The sequence below is a fragment of the Myzus persicae genome, unplaced genomic scaffold, assembly GCF_001856785.1.
Source record: "Myzus persicae strain clone G006 unplaced genomic scaffold, MPER_G0061.0, whole genome shotgun sequence".
In the NCBI taxonomy this organism is placed as follows: domain Eukaryota; kingdom Metazoa; phylum Arthropoda; class Insecta; order Hemiptera; family Aphididae; genus Myzus; species Myzus persicae.
This window is the reverse complement of record NW_019101102.1, coordinates 201,259-218,346: the sequence shown is the minus strand read 5'-3', so window position 1 is coordinate 218,346 and position 17,088 is coordinate 201,259. Positions and strand designations below refer to the sequence as shown.

Genomic DNA, 17,088 nt, shown 5'->3' with positions numbered 1-17,088 from the left:
ACACAGGGACTCTACGCACTCACACAAACTTACACACACATAAAAACTTACTCACACATGTACAAACTTACTCACACACATACAAACTTACGCGCGCACACACACACTGCCACGTACTTACGCTGGCACACACCGATACACACACACACACACACACACACACACGGACTCCGTGCTTCCCGTGCGGCGCGTATAACGCGTATAGTTATGGTATTAGTTCGCGTTCAGCCGAACAGCCGTGCGGTAGTGTGCGCCTCGCCGTCGCCGTCGTTGCCGCCGCCGCTGCCACGGTCGTCTTAGTCGAATCGGAAGTCGACTTCCGCAACCGGAGCACGACGACCGTCCCGCCGCCCGTATAGTAATTATTGTGCGCGAGTACAATCGCCGTGGTCTATTTATAGGTAGTATTATTGATAACACGATAGGTATTATTACACCTATATCGTAGTTCACTCGTTACGCCGTGTACACCATCATGTCCGTTCGTTGGACAAAATACTCATCTCTTCTAGGCCATGCGTACCCGATGATATCATGATTGTTCCGTATAATACAATATTATAACCTTATATACGTGCAATGCGATACTAATAATAATATTATGCTTGTGATCACCTGGCCGTCCGTGTCACGTTGAACGCCGATAACGTATGTAATAAGAACAATAATTATAACAACAGCGATAACGACAATAATATATACGATACGATGCTGGCCGTACGCCGCCACGGTCACGGTGTCCACCGCCGTCCGGTCGGGTACCGTCGTCCGTTGGTAGCTGTAGACGTAACCGCGGTAGTAGTATCATCAGCTATCGGTGGAATAGTTAAAATAGCAGCAGCAGGAGGAGGAGGAGGTACTCTGGATGTACTCTGCTCTGCCACTGAGTTCGGCCCGATTGCCGGGTGACTTGCGTGTTTACCTGCAGTGACGATTCGACTGATTACACATACCTACACATACATACACGCACACTAAAATCGTCACTCGTGTTGAAGGTCGAGCGTTGATTGCTCGGCACCACAAAGGTTAGTATCATTATAATATTATTTTTTTTTTTTTTGGTTGGTGAGGGGATGACTCCAATAATGGGTGATCGTGGTTCAGCAAATTGTATATGTTATATAAAATGTATACATTGTAATGTAAACATTGCTCATGACCTTCGACGTATTTTTAATAGAAATATGGGTTGGTAGAGACAAATAAGTGACTTGGGTACATTTTAGCGGCAAAGTAACGTCGACGATGTGATTTACCATACAGAAACTAATGTAAAAACAGTATAAGTGATAAGACTGCAGATATTATGTAAAATCAGTATTAATGTTTACTGAGAACTATCGCAACTATAAGTAACTAATGTGTTTACAAATATTGTTTATTAATAGAGTAAGCAGAACTATAAAATGAACACCGTTATTTGACTATAATTTAATTGTCCGATATGGGTTTTTCACGAGTGGATAGTAGTCGTGGCACATTGTGCAACTCCCCCTACACTGTGTACACCATCAAGAGTCGAACGCGGAGACTTGTAACATGGTTACACAATAACTCGCTTCCAAAAATAAAATAAGAACAATCACTGCAGCTGCAATGATAATAATAACAATATTGTCTAGCGACCATTCCGCCTCTTCGCTATTCCAATTAGGCCAAGTGTCGTAAATTATGACCGGTGCTCTGTTTTGACAATGTCATCCGATATGGTCACCCTGCCAGGGGTAGACGCCAGCGGAGGGGTTGACGTTAATTTATTGTAGTCGTAATGAGTCAGACATCAGAATTAGCTAAACATTCTCCCCCCCCCTCACCGAGTCCATATGTCTGCTAAATGTACCACACGAGGCGCCAAACGATTTGTCACAGTGAATTTCACGCAAATTTCACACACGACCTTCACCTAAAAAAAGCACACGCCAAATGAGGTGTTGGACCAAATTTTCAGAAAAAAAAAAATACCATCACTTGACGTCTAAACGTTACTGCGCGGGAAGTTTTTTCTCAGGTGTATACAACTCGAGTGTATCTCACTCGATATCCCACTTATTGTGTCTGGTCGACTGGTCGTCGCGTGCAAATAAGCCATAATATATAAGTATATAACATAATAAGCCTGCGAATATAATATTTTATTATGTGTAGGTAGGTACTCGATTCCCGTTTTTATCGTAAATATTTTATATCAAAATAAGAAAAACATAAAAATAACGATTCGATATTTAATGTTCCGTTGGATCTCCGCCAGGTTCTTAATATACAAAATTAAACCAGTACGCAAAATTCGATTTCTTACCATTTATATTGCTTGTTGTCGTCTTAGCCAAATAATCAAAGTAAATAAAATGTCTGAATCGTTTACGCAAATGCATTATCAGTGAGCCATACATCTGTACTCCTAATAAGAATATTTTAACCGTCTTCTGAAATTTATTTCATCTTGGTTTCGTTCGTAACACGTGTATTTTTTTTTTTTTTTTTTGAAATCAATGTTTGTATAATGTAGGGCTATTATTAAACATGTATACAAATAAACAACTACTGAGAGTATAAGACAGATTGCACAATGGTAATTAATGTCTAAAATATAAACTTGGTGGATAATATTATCAAAAGGAAAAAAGTGAAAAAAAATATATCGTTGTGGATTTATAAATATATTGAATATTTATATGTTAAATGTTTCGGTTGAGCATAATATTTGCCTACAACAGGTATAGGACAAAATAATCGAGGGAAAACTATGAGTAGGATAGAGTTGAACTGTTTTAAAATATGGATAAATTCAAAGGAACTCATTTAAGTTTAAAAATATAACTCTTGTGATTTTACTCGAGATGTTTATTAAATATACTGTTAGTTACACTAACATAACTTCTCAGAAGCCATATTTTGTAGGCACTGCACACAATATTACAAACATATTATATTGTATTATAAATAGGTATATATATATATATATATATATATATTTAACCTGTTTATAAAAACAATTTATTTCTTCAAGTTTTTGAAAATAAAATCTAGAAACAAACATAATTATATAACTTAGAGGGTTCACAAATTGGTATTCCTCATGTATACTCATGTTTTTTTTTTTTTATCGCTTAATTATGTTTAATGTACCGTATAATTAAAAATAGTATTCTGCTAAGCCAACAATTTATCTAACTTATTATATAAAAAAGATTACGATTGTAAGTATTTCTTATTTTTGAAACGAAAAAAACAATTTAAAAAATATATTTTATTATAAATACCTAAATTGAATTTTAAATGTAATTATGAGGGATATTGAAGTATTGGCCATCTGGCATGCGTCGCATTCGTTGGACAAATAAACTGACGAATAAATTAACGTGCAAATGAATTTGGAGCCGTTGTCATGTTACGGAATCTAATGGAAGTTTTTGGGTGCTTTGTAAATTATTCGATATCAGTATAACCTGAATGTTTAAAGTCATCCAAGTATGTCCATTGTTTGGTTAAAACAACATTCACCAAAGACGAATATTTTCCCTAGAATGGACCTGGTTTGTTCAACTAAGAACATATAGTATGGTAATGCTTCGTATTGTTTCATCGTATCTAGTACGTTTAAAGTTTGTTAGGAAGAAGTTTAATAATATCAAAAAAAATTGGGTAACTACCCGTGAAAATTAGTATATCACCTACACCGTTAGTCGTATCTAAATTCTATACCAAAGAGATTTTACTACGCAGACTAATACGATAACAATTTAATGTGTATTAAAATATATATTATAAAGTGTTATTTTTCATTATGAAAACTGTTCGTCATACTGATACAATGGGTAGTTTACTTTACAACATTTTTCTATAAATAAAATATGATTATGTCTTTGAAATATTCATCGATGCATACAACTCGATGATCGCTATATTATAATGTATAAGTATGTCACGGCTTTGTAATTATCTGTAATACGATATTCATAAGTCTACGGATTATATATATAAAGATAAAACGTTCCACGTTGCTTCTATAAGGTTAAATCTAACGATACGAGTATTGTATTGCTTTTTATTATATCGAACTTTGAAGGCCATTTGTGAGCTTTTTGTGCAACCAATCGTAAAAATGGTAATTCAAAACTTAGTCAAGGCGAAAAGACTTTTGTATTATTATAGAGATGTGCGTGAGAAAAATCCACTTACATAATATTTAAGGCATTTTCCAGATTGTAATCGCTAATTTCAATAAAATTAAAATTGTATTTTATATTAAAATTTCTAAAATAACCAGAAAACTAAAAGACTTATATTATTTATTTATTGTGTAGTATGTACTGTTGACACGTCGATGTAAATATAATCAGATAAGCTAATTTTAAGTTATTCTTAAGTTTTATTTTAAAAGCACATCACTTCCAAAATATATTCATAAAATAAGTTATCTAATTATTAGTAGCATACACATAAAGTTAATTAAATTTGATATATCATGTATAAGTGTGTTGGAATTCTAACGACCTAAAATTGTTAAACTTTTTGTTTGGGATTATTTTGAAGGCTTAAAAATTAAACTGTAGAAATATTTTTAGAGATATCATGAAATCGTGTAGAAATAATTCGGATAAACATGAGCTGTCATGCTAAAAAAATATGATTTTTTCAAATCTTGAACAATTATAACATAATTCAACTAACAATGATTGTTGCTTAAAAACAATGTTTAATAAATGCTGATTTTTAAACTGATTGGATAATTTACATTTTAATGAATTCATTCGTAGTTATATATTTTAATATTTTATACTATTATTGTACATATGCAAAATATAATACTGCAAGAAAACGACTGTGTGTACATTCTTTATTCAACCATCTCGTTGTACAAAATCATAGTTTAAAGTAATGACAGTAAAATAATATAAGATAATGTTTATCCGATATCTTTTAAAATAATTGGTGTTACTATCCATGATATTAATTAAAGTTTCATTGTATTTTCGGAATTTCAGATAGGTTGTATAAGCTTCAATCAAAACCTGTTTTAGTATTCCGGGTGGTCCTATAAAATGAGAATCATGGTTATATAATTTAATATTATTTATGACGGGAACACGAATTCATGGAACGGTGTATAATAATATATAAAGGCACAATGCTATATGTATAATGTATATATTGTAATGTATATAATATTATATATATGTATACACTATACGTAGTGTAATAGTATATATACCCAGTGACGACACAAACACAGAGATACCGTCGTGGTACGATTCGATGGATATGGTATAGAGAGAAAAAAAAGAGTAGTAGGTACACAATGAGAAATAATATATTTTTTGTAATTTCCGTCGTAGCGCTTGGAAGTGAGCAATTTCCGGAAATCTTAGTAAAAATGAAAATGTAGGCGTATGTACAGGATTGCATTATAATACGTCTCTGGAATTAAATTAAACCCCACCCGCAGGTAACAAAAAAGAAATAAAACTACAAAAATTAACTGTTTTCGCGTAACGGTCAATTAAGTGGCTCTTCATTGCCGTGTACTATACAATATTGTCAGCGTGATATCTATAATGTTTGAACGGGATTGGCCGTGATCATCTTTTTTCTTTCTCATAGTCATTCGAAAAGCCTTGACTGCTGCTGCGTTTTGTCGTTTTCCTGGTGGAAGTCGTTTTTTTCACAAGAAGAGGCCATCAGGAACATTGCAGTAAATGGTTTATTCTCTGTGTTCCACCCCATTCGCAATTGGTGTATTTTTTCTTCTTAAAAATGTTCAATTTTTTGAGTGTGGTTTCGCATCGTCTGACACCTGTCCTTGAGCGGTTTATGTCTCCCACTCTCCCCCACTCACAACCACCACAATATTTACAGTTCATTCCTTTATGTAGTTCTCTTTTTATTTCGCTCGTGGTGTTTTGTATTATTTCTTTATTTGTATATATATATGTTAGTTTGCTTTCTTCTCAGATGAGATACAGTATATAGTATTGGTCAGATCGCGCAAGCAAAAACTTTTTCTGGATCTGAGTCACAGTATATAGTATTGGTCAGATCGCGCAAGCAAAAACTTTTTCTGGATCTGAGTCACAGTCACGGGATGGGTTATTTCCAACCTTTAACAACTCGTCAATATTTAAGCCCATACATATAATGCATAACGTAATTGATTGTTGGCAATCGATGACGTGATAAGAGTAGTTGCAGTTAACCTATCTAAAAATACAGAAAATTGTTTTCACGAAAACTCTAGCACATATTGACCCCTTATATATACACGCGTTGGCAGTTGTACGCGACAGCGTGTCGCACGGGGCACGTTTTATTGCTGCGGGCCAACGACCACTGCAACAGTCGCCTGGCTCATATATTTTTGCAGGTCAATTGAACAACGGTTTTACTGCACAACTATAATGATCATCGGGCACCAAAGACGGCGGCGGCGGTGCATATTTGATTATAACACGGCGTCACGTGTATGCAATATTAATGTCCCCGCGTCGTCGGTACGGTTTGAGTGTATCGTTAATGCACCCGTTCGTCATACCTCGCGCAGAGTGCGTTCTGCTTATTAATAATATTATTATTACTATCGTTATAATAATACGACGTTTTCGTCGTCTCGTTTCGCGTACTCGATAATATTATCATACAGTATAACTTTACCTACGGCGTACTAACCACTTTCTCGTTCACGGTTTATATATTTTCCCGCGTGTGTCGTGCTCTTGTGTTATAATAATGATCTACTGAGGGCTGTATTATTTTATTATTATTATTATTATTATTATCGTCATCGTAATAATATTACGGCGTGTGCTTCGACAACGACCACGACGACGACTTCCCAGGATCGGGTTGACCGGACGTCGAGCGCGGGGTACGAGAATAGACCGGAATCGAAGGAGTTGTCGTCGTCGTCGTCGTCGTCGTCGTCGACGACGGCGGCAGCGGTGGCGGACGAACGGAGTGGTATACACATTGCCGGAGGGGAAGGAGGGGGTGGCCGGCCGTATGTGTCGGGAGGGGCCAAAAGTCATTTATACACTGATCCCCTTCGCCTATATGCGTCCGCATTAGTCATGCGCCACCGGCTTTTCGAGTTTTCCTCACACACACACATCGAAATACAAGTACGCACTTGCTTACACACACATCGACACGCGCGTTCCGCCGCTGTGCCGATACGAGAAAACTTTACCGACGACGACGTGCCATCGCGTCGCGACGATCCGACCCGACCGCACTTTTACCGACCACCGGGCGTCGACGATGACGATCACTATGATATAATACTGTGTTCAAAATATTGTACAGAATAATAATATACTGAGGTCGTTTCTTATAGAAGAGGAGTCGTACGGTCCGGTCGAGCCCGACGGCGAAGAAACTGCACCAATTTCGGTCGCGTGGACCACCGCCTCTCTGAACCCTAAATTATTATTGTAATAATAATTGTTGTTACAGCGTGTAAATTAACGTCTGAGTAACTGTAAATAATTATAGGTCGGTAATGCAGCGTATATATACAGTAGGCAATAAGAATGTCCGAGTAACTATTAATTATAGGCATAGGTACAAAACAAAAATATATTATATTATTATATGGACTCTGCGGATACCCTTAATTGCGCTTCCAAGGAACACGTCTTGCTTTTCGACATTTTCGACGTCTAAATACCAAACTTCGACCTTTCCCGAACGCTAAAGTTTTAGTCACTCGGATGGATGTAGTATATGTATAAAAAATACACACACATACACACACACACACGCATACACACGCAAATAACGCTCATCTCGTTAAACGGTTAGGTCTTTGGTTGTTGACACGCACTCGCACGCACGCACACACGCATACGAATACGCTCGCATTTATAGTATTGTTATTATCAAACTTTGTGCAACTTTATTATTGACGAATGGTCTGCTCTGTGCGATATCGAACGTATCGCTCGAGATTTCCACTGGAAATATGACGCTACTTCGCCCGCTCGTACGGTTCGCAATCGAAATAATATAACTTTGTTATGATATTATTATAGCATTATTATTCGCACAATTCTGTGTTCTCATTCGCCGCGCTTCCCCAAACTCCGAACCGCAGTGTATATAATACATTATTATTAAACACAGTATATAATAATATATTATATATATGTATAGTGTATACATATTTTAAACATCGTGTTATGTCAACAAAATGTTTAGTCGTTAAGACTACAACTGACGACAAACAATATTATATAAACGAAACTATACTGTTGTAGTACCATCGACGTAGATAGCAACTACAACATTCTCCCCGTGACATAACGCAGCGTTTCTCTTGTTCGCCAGACGCGTTTTAGGTTTCATTTGAATTTGGAATTTGTTACAACTCAACTTAACATAATATTATGATAATAATTTTCACGAAATCGTTTTAATCTGTTTGTAAGTACATTGCTGTTGTTCAATTTTATAAAGCTTTTGTAATTCCACGAATCAAACGTTTTGTATGAAATATAAATCAAACATTTTTGTATGAAACATAAATCGTGTTTAAAAAAAAATTTAACTCCAATAGAACCATTCAAGTTTATTTTTTTTTAACCAAACACGACAACGTAATAAATATTTAGAGACGATTTTTTTACATCATTTAAGATACTTACGTATCATAGTCTTATCATCAAATTTTTATCATGAAAACGTTTTAAAAATACATTTGTTATAGGTATCATAGTGTATATTCTCATATAATTATAATAATTTACTTTGAGTTTTGAAGTTTAAATTAATTCTCATAACGTTTATTAACATGTTATTCACATAGGTATTATGCGAATAAATGTTAAAATATTATGTTTGATCAATGAAGTAGGTACCTACCTATTTCATATGACTATACCTATAATATAAAATAGCATTAAACGATTTCTTGTTTTTTGAAATTGTACAAAGGCAACATAATTTTACTGAAATGTTTTTGGCAGCCACTAAGGACATGTACTCTAAAGAGAGAAAAATATTTGGTACATACAAGAATTTATGAAAACAAAATATTTTAAAAATAACATGATTATGGAAATTTTTTTGTAACAAAAATAAGAAAAATATTTCAGATATTTTCATTTGTATTGTATAATAAATAAATAATAAATACATAAAATAAAAAAGTATAATTTTTTCAGCAAATATATTATTTTAAAAAACCAAATCTAACTTGTTATATACATTATACATATTATATTCAAATAATTTCAGATTGGTGTAGAGTAGTACGTAATAAACCATTGCCCGTAAAGATAAAATAGTTATTTCAACTCTTCTTTTTAAATATTTAAAAATAACGTTGTTCATCATAACTCTATATTACTCAATAAATAGAAATAATAGATTAAAAAATGCATTAATTACAAATATCAGCTAATCTCGTATTTCAACATTCCAAGTATTAGGTCCGTACCCATCAATATGAATTGTTAATAAGATTAATCCAAAACATATTAGATATTTTAATATTACTCGTAACTGATATTTTCAAATCATTTGATAATATTTAGAACTTAGATGTAATAAGAATATTAATGTACTTGATTGTTTGTACCGCTGATTTGTTACCTACAACTTGTATTTAATTTAAACTTATTTGAGTTAATAATCGATGGTAATGTCAATTAAACTTTCAATACTCTCATATAAAAACCATAATAATATTATATCGTTTCAGTTCCCAGTAATACATTCTAAATTAAAAATATTTAAAATACATGATGTAAGTTAATAATTAATATAATTGCATTAGTGGAAACTTAATGTTTTCAGTCCGTTGAAATTTGAAGTGCAACCAAGTTATTGGATCGCATATGTGGTATCTTCAAATAAGTTATGATAATATTAAATAAATATTCAGTTGCATTTATTATTTATTACACATGTAGTTGATAGACGAATGACGAAGATACACCGAAACACACAAACTATATTTCAACGATTTAATGGCAAATCCAATGTATTCAGTTGAATAATAAATAATATTATATATTAAGTAGCTACTCGACGAATTCTTAATAAATATTGCTAAAAATTAGACAAAAATCAAAATTATGTGTATAAATTATATTTCGCAAGTCACTAAAATCAATGTATTAACTATATAGTATCAGAAAAGTGTCAAATGGCCGTACACTAGTCTGGTACCTACTAATTTTTTCTTCTTAATAATATAATATCCGAGTATATAATTATTGATATTAACTTAATAAAGTGACCTTTTTAAATAAGCCATTATTAGAGGTATTTTCATCCGTTACCCACAGATTTGGTCATTAACTTTGTATATAATCCTTAAACACCTTTAGAATATTTAAGCCTATTGTACGATCGTCTAATAGGTAGCTAAACCTATATTGGATTCTGCATTAAATCTTAAGGAGGAGAAAATATATTTACTTTTTAAAATATTTTTTATTCTCCTCTAGATTTTTTATAATTCTTCTATAAACTCCTTATTTGTTAAACTACACACGGACAACATAATATATGTAACTCAAATTATTGACAGAATATATCTTAAGTAGAAAATGCAGTCATGTAGTCAGAACAATATTATATTCTGTTGACAAAATAATATACATATAATTTCATAATAAAAGTCAAACCACATATTGTATATATTTTTTTAGTGCACACGACTAACATCATAAATCATTATATTATAACAGCTATTATTACATTTATATATAATATTAAAATTTAAAAATGTACAACCGTGAAAGTGAAAACGAAAGTTGAACTTTCGAGAACGTTGTGACTTATGATAATAATATAATAATAATAATAATAGTTATATGAAAACTTGACGATTATAATAAAATTATTCATATTTCAATTCGTTATCAACGTTACAAGAACAGTTTTTAAAATCAAATATTATAAATTACAATGAGCGTTTTTATACATACGAATATAAAAAAAGTAAAATTTTTGTATTTTTTAATAACAAAGAAATAGGTTGTGCCTTAGATTACAATGGCAGTGAGTAATCTATATAATACTTGTGTTGAAATATTGTGAACATTTTTAGTCAAGAAAATTAAAGCTTAACCCAAAATACATATTATAGCTCGGAAATCTTTATCAATGTTATATTTTAACTGTTTCTATACGTACGTGTAATACCTAATTATTGGAAATTAAAACATTTACTTGAAATTTGATTTATACCTTCATAATCCAAAAAAGAATTCTTAGCATCACTTGATTATATTAAGTTTATTTTTATGAGTACTTAGTAAATACTTTTCACTGTATTATTTTGCCAGTATATTGTAGTTATTTTTTTAACATGAGAAATCAAACGGGGCGTTTTCTTAGAGGGTGACCCTGATCAAGTTGAAATAGTGTTAAATTGACCAATTACAAAGACTCTAATATTTCACAAAAAAAATAAAAATAAAAATTGGACATATTTAATTTAATAGTTTGTTATGTAGGTGCTTGCTTTAATTCAGTATTATAATATTTTATTCTATCTACTTTTTTTGATAATTTTTGGTTTCATTTGTCACAATTAATATTAAAAATAATGTATTATTATTTATTAACTATATTTTCGAGTGAATCACAAATATAGGTTGGAAAAAATCATAATCATTATAAAGCATTTCGTAATTATAGCCCACAGGTCAACGCTCATCGACTGTTTTATACTTTCTATGAGGGTAAAAACATTAAATAAAGTAACTGTCGGTAACAGTTTGAAAGACATCATAGAAATGATCCTGTGCCACCAACAAATCACATTTCTAGGGTAATTTATCTCCTTTTTTGATATTACAATGTTTAATTATTTTTTGTTCTCATTTCAATTATAATAATATATTCGTTGTTCTTGTATAAATAATAACACAGATAAGATAAAATAAAAGGATAATAAACCACGAATATTTTTTATTATATTTCCAGTATTTTTTATTCGTGATGTGCGATAACACACAAGTACTCATTTGTATGCATCTATAGTTCGGTTAATATCGTGAGTGCTCAATCATGTGGTTCACTATGTTTATGCATTCAAATTTGGTCAAAAAAATGTGCGATTGTAATTTCTAACAAGGTCGATTATCGGATCTAGAAAATTAAAAATATCTTCTTTGCTTTTTATGGCACCATTCGTTGTATAGAGAAATGCTATTTAAGAACTTCAGAGAATCTGGTGTGACGTATCTATGATAAATACAAATACGTTTCAATGAATTACTGTCAACATGTTTAAAAACAATATCTAAAACTATGAAACATTGTTGGACTAAATATGAGTGAAAGAACTTTTTTTTACAAGTTTTGTAATATTGCCGTGGAATAAGATTTTTATCAATGTTTTTTTTTTTTCAAAAGAGGATATACATAATTCAAATTTATTTAAAAAAAAAAAACTCTGTCCCTTTAATAATGTTAAATAACCCTTCTGGCGCTTCATCATATTATAGTTTCGACAAAGAATCGTAGCAATTTGTATATAATATTTTGATATGCTCATGAACATAAAAAATTAAGGTTAGAACTCTTTCAAATCCTGTGATCCACCTCAGTGCTCAAACTGTCAGTCCTCAGAACACGTGGGATTCTATTGTATACATGTCTTCATGTACACGGGTAGACGGTCATTTTGACAGTTTCTTTAAAAAAGGCTTCATATACCTTTTTAAGTATGCAATATTATTCTTATGCTTCTTGTATCACTAAAATGTTTTCCAATTGATTTTTAAAATAAAATCCAGAATACCAGACATCTAGGTAGTTTTGTTTTCCAAAAAACAACCCTTTATTTATAATATTCTAATGCATTTTACACAAATTAACATTTTTGTTTGTCAAGTTATGATCATTGTTTAAAAATAATTTTTGATTTTTCTTTTTGTTAAAAAGTATTTAACTTACCTATTATATTTTTTATTTCAATTTTACTAAGTATGAATATCTGTATAAAATGGTGATTAACATAAATAAGTTAAGATTGTAATTTAAACTGTAAATTAAATTTTGGTAAATAACGTTGTACAAAAAAAAATGACTTAACATTTTGATATTTTTTATTGTTTTTATATGAATACATCACACAATTGTGTTTGACACGAATAATATTATATTTAAAGTTTGAAATTTATCAACAATAATTAGGAGAACTTGAAAAAAAATTTAATCTTTGATAATTATTAACAACATTCTCATTTTCATTTAGTGCATAGGTAAACAAAAATATATATATTTCATTTTTACGTCGAAATATTTTTTGGAGAATTTTATTTTTGGTTTCATTGCGTAATGTTCTTTTAAAAACAAAATAAAACCATGCGTATTGTAAAGCTAACGAAAATTGCAAAATGTTGTAAAACGGAGCGAAATGACGTTCTATATGTGTACATTATTTAGTTATTTGATATAGTAAAACAATGTCGTATTTCAGGTAATCGTTTGTACACACACGAACAAATAGATAACAATAAATAATAATTAAATCTACCGAATTTGCATTGTGGTGTGAACTACATATGGCTATGGCAGCCACGAAATTCAATAGTCGAAAAATGCTTTGCCGATTACGGACAATATTGATGCAATATTTATGCACGCGCGTTTGGCTTTGTGTGAAGGCGAATCGACATGCCATAATAATAATAATAATAATAATAATAATTTTAATACGGATAATTAGTAGTGGAAAAACGTTACACGACCGTTATGACGATTTCGCACTGTTGCTTTAGTACATTATTACATATATACATATATATACTCGGTGCGTTTCTGCATCTAACCCTTACACAAACAACCCGATGTATTCTAAATATACATACGAATAGTATAATTGCATAATATGATCACACACACACACACACACACACACACACACACCTACACACACATGTAAACTACCTTCATGCACTCCTCTGCCCCGCGACTGTGAGAAATTATTAATAATAATAATAATAATAATAACGATAGCGATAGCGATAATAATAATAAAATGGCACGCGGTATTATATTATTATTATTACTATTATTGTATAGGAAGGAATCGACACTCGTAATACTTGACGACGACGACGACGGTTGGGCGTTAAAGATTTCCTACGCCGCCGCCGCCGCCGCCGCCGCCAATAATAATTATCGGCATTTAGTTGCGGAGTTTGCCGCCACCGTAATTATAATCATTCAATAAACCACCGAGCAAATATTTCCCGACCCGAACGCCTCGTCGTCGTCGGCACCCGCCATCTACCCTGCGTTCGGCGCGTCATTCAGCAGCCATCCAGAACGATTGAAATTCTTGTGGTCCGGTCGGTTCGGAGCAATTCCCGTCGCACACGCTGCAGTTAGCCCGAGTTCCCGTAACCAGCGGCGGCAATACCCCACCATACCCGTTACCAGAGTTTGCGTACAATTCCGCACATATACGACACTCGTCGCAGAAACAGCAATCGGCCAGCACTCGTGCTCAAGTTCGTCGTCAAACTAGTCGATGTGTGCTGGGGGACACTATTATCGTCCTTTTTTTCAATTATTTTATTTTTTTTTTATCGCCAAACCTTGTAACGTCTCAAAAACAACGGATATACCGATTTCGTTAATGATTTCACGGACTACAATATTTCGTTCACTGTTAAATATATACACGTTATGGGATAGGGGTGCTTCTATGTACACCGATGAGTGGGTACCACCCTCACCCGGACGTACGTTTCTCCGGGGTAGGAAAATTGGGTCATGGCACATAATGTTATTTTGTATTTACATAGTATTATGAACTAGCAGTTTTTTTAATATTGCTCATCGGAAAAGAAGAAAATATGACTTACGTGTCTCTCGAAATTAAATCAAACGGAATAACAGACATTTCAATAACGAGTACAAAGTTGGTCGACCTCCAATATATTATTGAGATTTTAGGTAGGACCACTGAAGTGTTAAATACAAAAATAAGATTGAATAATATTCCCCCCTAGGATCTTTTATAATATACAGTCCTATGTTCAGTTATAGGTATCTATCGTATATTATATGCTATATCACTATATGTACAATCATCAACTTATCTGCAGTTGGATTTTTAAATCGAATACAAAATAATCTGAAATCATTAATATTAACTATATCAAGAAAAGAAGGTAGACAATTCAATTATACTCGTATATTATGTGACGCCAACCGGTAGTCTGGTTGAATTTCATACGGTGAGTGTGGTCCCTAATAGTGCTTATAAAAGCATCTATATTATAGTGTATTTATAATATATACATAAACATAATGCACAAATTTTCATCTACGCGGTTTCACAGCACAACTACTAGTGAATACAAATTAAAAATATTTCATGACAATGGCACTAAGGGTTGGGTACTCGACCGTTGAGAGGTTTACAATAATATAATATTAGGTGAAAAATAACTATTTTACTGTAATAGTTGTCGCAGAACCTATAGGTATAATATATTATAATACAGAACTCTCGTCAGAGGGTGATTTCGATTCGACTGAAAAGTGTGCGTGTGTGTGTGTATGTGTGTGTGTTTGATAAAAATGAAAAAATCCCCATCGTTCTCTCGCGATAAAATTGTCTGACCACCACTGGAGGCGGTTTTCCAGCACGCCATGCGTTTTTCGTGTCGCTCGTCGAGAGTTTTTCCGGATTCGCCGAGACCGGCGCCGGCACAGCGGTCTGCGCACATGCACAGTGGCCGTCGCGTTCGTTCCGTCACCATTCGACCCACTTTTCTTCTTTTCTTTTTCTCGTCGGGCGCTTCATCACGTCATCCGACCAGGAAACTCATATGAATCTCGTCGTTTCGAAATCATTTCCATCCCGCCGACGACCCGCGATGCCGTGTGTCATTAAAACGGTGTACAGTCGCAGACCGTTTATGGTCGATTTCCGAAGCCACCGTGTTATATTAGTGTGTACCTTTATAATATAACGCCGCGCCGCCGCTAAATGGGTCAGTGCCGTCGTTAGGAATGAAAACGATCGAACGATACTTTTTTTTTTTTCAGAGGGGCGGTATCGCTTTAAAATGAGCTCACACACACTCACACTCACACACGCGTGCACTCGCATAATAATATACCTACTATCCGATACTTTGTATACGTATATAATACAACAACCACTACCGTTGTTGTGCGCCTATACATATACCCGCGTGTTGTTATATTCAAAACGAAATCAACAAAACCATTTGAAAACAAACGCGTATTTCGTTAGACCGAATTATCCCGAAACACCGATTAAAATTTAGTGCCCCCAGGCCACGGGCCGGGTGGTCTTAATAGGTTTATAATTTATTATTATAGTAGTCAATTACCGAGAAAATCACCTTACGCTAAAATCAATACCGCACGTGTATACGGTTTGTTGTTGTCGAACTAAAAAAAAAAAAAACAAAACAAAACAAATAAAAATGAGTTTGATTAAATTCGTTTATAGCTCTGCAAGCGAACGTACCAACCGTATAATATACGTTATTATGTCTCTTTGGTGGAATGTAGGTATATAATATAATGTGTTGTTGTCGTATAAAGGAGTATGAAAAAAAAAAAAAAAAAACTTACCCCGACAATATCGAGAGAATGTTATATTCGGCTGTTACAATAATAATAATAATATATACATCGGTATAAAACCAATACGGTAACGTTTATTGCGTACGCTATGTATTGTTTTATTTTCAATTTATGTGTTGAAATTTCGATTTTTCGTTCTCTTTAGTTTCGTTTACACTAAATGCACGCGTCTATCGCTTCTATCCTTTTTAGACTCCGACATCATAATATCGTGTTGCCAAAATGTTATTTTATTGCAATGTAACACACGCTGCCGAATAAAAATTAAAGTTCATTCCGTCGCCGAAGTCTGACTGGAAATGGTATGAATTACAAGCAAGTGAACGACTGTACGTTTTTTGCCAGTACAGTTTAGAATAGGATATCGATTCGAACAAAAAGCTTGAATAAGTAATATAATATAAACAAATATAAGTTTTAAAACTATCTTACTAATATTACTGACTGATGTGATATACCTACAGTGGCGGATTTGATTCGTCTTCTAGGGGGGGG

The 17,088-nt window shown here is 33.1% G+C and overlaps 1 protein-coding gene across 1 annotated transcript in view; it reads left to right on the top strand.

Annotated features, from left to right (window-relative positions):
* The first annotated feature begins 233 nt into the window (after nucleotides 1-233).
* The window catches only part of LOC111027737 (probable G-protein coupled receptor No18), a 130,560-nt gene continuing 113,705 nt past the window's right edge, over nucleotides 234-17,088 (top strand). The window contains exon 1 of the mRNA XM_022306155.1: nucleotides 234-1,028. The gene's annotated coding sequence lies outside the window, so the exon portion shown is untranslated. The remainder of the gene's footprint in view (nucleotides 1,029-17,088) is intronic.